Source organism: Nycticebus coucang, chromosome 5, assembly GCF_027406575.1.
Source record: "Nycticebus coucang isolate mNycCou1 chromosome 5, mNycCou1.pri, whole genome shotgun sequence".
NCBI classification, from domain to species: Eukaryota; Metazoa; Chordata; class Mammalia; order Primates; family Lorisidae; genus Nycticebus; species Nycticebus coucang.
Genome location: NC_069784.1, coordinates 22329590 through 22333421, shown reverse-complemented (window position 1 = coordinate 22333421; position 3832 = coordinate 22329590). Strand labels below are relative to the sequence as shown.

The following is a 3832-nucleotide window of genomic DNA, read 5'->3' as shown; positions in this document are numbered from 1 at the left end:
GAAATACTTACTGATGATTCACTAAGCCCTGGTTTCAAAACTAGGGTGAGTTAAATACAACTCACATGGCAGTTAATGTGTTAAGAGGAATCAGTGCCTTTCCAGTGGGAGTGACATCTTTCCTAGATTGGATTTAGTTACTTTGAGAGCAGGTTTTTATATAAAGCTTTGAAGCAAGGTCGCCTCTTACGTTTGGTCTCTAGGTATGTGTCTGTTTCTTTGCCTTGTTATGATGAAGCATGAGGCCCTTTCCAGAAGCCAGCCAGACGCAGGTACCTGATCTTGAACTTCCTGGCCTCTGGAACTTTGACTCAAATAAACCTTTTTCCTTTATAAATTACCCGGTCTCAGGTATTCTGTTATAGCAATAGACAACAGACTAACATGACCTCCTAAGTAATCAAAGTGTATGGTAAATTAACAGTGTTTTTGTAGACACATCTCACTTTGTACAAGTGTTTACTTGGAAAATGCTGTATACATTAAATATATGTAGCTCAAAAAACAAAATCCTGTTACATATGCTAACCATTTAAAAGAGCCCAGTCCCTAGCTGTGCTTTTCATGCAATAAATAATAACTGTAAGATTTCCTATTCATAAGTTTTAAATATATTGGATGTATTTATTCATACAGAATGAAGTGTACAATGGAGCTTTTCACAAAAATCGCTCTTGGGTTAAAGTTTTTCAAAAGGTCTCTCAATTAAAAAGTTCCTCTTTGCATGTGGAAATGTCTGCCCCTCATTCCTTTGAGAGCAGAAATAATCCATAACATGCTACATTAAAAAAAGGAATTCTCAGGGCTGCCAATCTTACAGTAGAGGTTGAGTAGTAGTATACTACTCCTACAGGAAAGAAAAAGTTCCTCAATAAGCTATATTTTCTTATCTTATTGGTATAATGGCTAATGGATATGCAGTGAGAATTTAATAAAACACTGCACAGAAAGCCCTAGTTAAGGGATGGAAGTGTAGCATGTATTCAATAAATGGTAGCTGTTCATACCTACTCCCACACACACACAAAGGTCCTAAGAGCACATTAGATGACACATTAAGAAAAGGAAAATAATACAATATTCATTTATATCATCTGAGTTGCATAAGGATTTGACATATGAACTCTTGACCTTCCACAGATGTGTCATCCATAGAAAAAAATTTGATCCTAAACCTTCTTGTCACATGTACTTCTTCTTACTTTCATGCAGATCTCCCAACCCCCTTCTTTTCCTCACCAACACTATTAGTTGTTTTATAGTCAGAGCACATGAATCTATTTTGTTATTACCTTAAATAAAATGTAAAATCTTGTGCAAATTCTATTATAATACATTCTAAAGCCAAATTGAAATGATTGCTAAATTATTCACTATTTTAAGTTTTAACACGATTTACTCCTTAGTAGAGCCAAGCAGACCTTCTTTACCATGACCCTATTTCTAGGAAACAGTTCTCATCATGAGAGAGGATACTCAGGAAAAGAAAGGTCTGAAAGAACAAAAGTCTTCTCACAGGAGCCCAAGGACACTCCTGCAAAGTTCTCCCTTTGGTGACTCAACTCTTAGGAATTTGTAGAAACTTAACCTCCTAGGACCTGGAAACTAACACTTGCTTCCACTTCTGTAAAAGCCAGCACCCACCTTCTCCAACTCAATTCAAACTGACCAATGGGAAGGGTACCCATGGACAAGGAATCCTTGGCTAAAGATAAAAGGGAAAGGACAGAGCCAGTCAGGGAGCCCAGCCATTTTTGAACTCTAGTCCACAGTGGTTCCGCCAGCTGAAATAAAGCCCTTCCTCTTTTAAACACAGATGTTGGAGTGTTTCTTTCTCTCCAATGAGCCTAGTTTTCCTGTAACAATCAAGCACAGCAGGGAACCATTTTTTGAGGAACCCTAGCCTATGGGTCACATGGATAACATTTACTTATGGCATCCTAGGTAACAAATGTTGTCTGTATTTAAGAACTTTTACTTTTGTGGGAATAGAGAAGGCACCAGTGAGAAGGGAGTCAGGGCAAGGAAGAATAAGCTAAGCTTAGAATTAAGCTAAATAAGTAAGCTAAGGAATTTCAGTCTGGGTTTTAGTTAAATAGTGGAACAAAACAAAAGGGAAAATCCTGACATTTCTTATCTTTTGTCATTTCAGCTCCTGGATACCCATTGTTAAAGGCTTTGCCATTCAATCTGAAAAACAGTAATGTGGGAACCTCCTGGGAGCTGGTTAGAAGGTCAGTGTCTCAGGTCTCACCCCAGGTCTTCTGAAACAGAATCTACATTTTAATAAGATCCCCAGGTTATGATGTACACAGTACTAAGTGTGAGAAACACTTTTTTAAGGTGGAAAGGAAAAGAGGCAATATCAGAATTTTAGGAGAATCTATTCCAGAAGACAAGTATAAGAGTCACGATGATTACTTGGTTTTCTGCACATATATTTCTTATTTTAAGTATAATATGGTGATGTACACAAGAATGGAGAAGCATGAATCCTATGTACTCAATTTTGATATGAGGACAATTAACGACAATTAAGGTCATGGGGGGAAAGGAAAAGCAGAGAGAGGGAAGGAGGGAGGGGGATGGGGCCTTGGTGTGTGCCACACCTTCTGGGGCAAGACGTGATTGGAAGAGGGACTTTACCTAACAAATGCAATTAGTGTAACCTAGCTTATTGTACCCTCAATGAATCCCCAACAATGAAAAAAATAATAATAATATGGTGATGTAGCTCTTGTTTAATTGCCTTTCATTGTAGGTTGTTTTCTTCACCAACTGTGTAAATTATGTTTATAATTCTCATGCATAAACTGGGTATTTTTATATAGCTTGAGAGGCATTTAGCTGCTTTATAAAGTTTTGTTTTAATTAACATAATAAAAGTAGATAATTCAAAAGAGCCATCTTTGTTTCAGGATGGAAATCTTTCCTAAACTAACATATGCCTTATAAATTCCTACATTTAACAAAACAAAACAGAAACAAACAAAAGTCTCATAGTACTCTATTCTGAAATATGTGTGTAAACCTGAACTTGTATATTATATGTTGTAGCTATAAAATTTTTGTTTTAAAAGGAATTAAAATTAGCCTGACAGAATTTTGCCTGAAGTACCACCTTATGACAGTAGAGGGCTTTGATTTTCTAGAAACAACATACATAATAAAGCCTTTTTTTCTTTTTTAGTTTCTATATCAATCAATTTGGACACTTAAACCTTTTACCATTTAGAAACCAGAAAAGCTCAGGTTATTTAAAAAGTCTTGAAAAAAATAATAAATCAGAAAAAATTAAAATAATTTGAAATCTTTTTATTGTTTGTTTGTTCGTTCATTTGTTTTTTGAGACAGAGCTTCACTTTGTTGCCCTCGGTAGAGTGCTATGACATTACAGCTCACAGCAACCTCCAGCTCTTGGACTTAAGCAATTCTCTTGGCTCATCTCCAGAGTAGCTGGAACCACAGGTGCCCACCCCAATGCCGAGCTTTCTTTTGTTGCAGTTGTCATTGGTGTTTTAGCTGTCTGGGGCTGGGTTCAAACCCTCCACCCTCGGTATATGGGGCCGGCACCATACCCACTGAGCCAAGGCACCAACCTTAAGTCTTTTTAATGACTAATTTACTGTAAGTTTTCTTTTTAAAAGTTTCTGTAATTTTTTTCTTTTATCTGATATATTTTTAAACAAGGGAAATAATTGAATGATACAATGAAAGAACTTTGGAGTTTCTAGTTCAAAACTTCAACTTGTAGAAGGGGAAACTGAGCCTCCTAGAATATTAAATAACTTGGCCATAGTTTCTCAGCAAATTCTCGCTTTTCCTTCTTCAT

At 36.5% G+C, this 3832-nt stretch overlaps 1 non-coding gene across 1 annotated transcript; it reads left to right on the top strand.

The window, feature by feature from the left end:
* Positions 1–720: 720 nt before the first annotated feature.
* On the top strand, positions 721–855 carry LOC128587094 (small nucleolar RNA U109). Its single transcript, XR_008380510.1, has one exon. It is a non-coding gene; the product is annotated as a small nucleolar RNA U109 (small nucleolar RNA).
* The last annotated feature ends 2977 nt before the right edge of the window (positions 856–3832 follow it).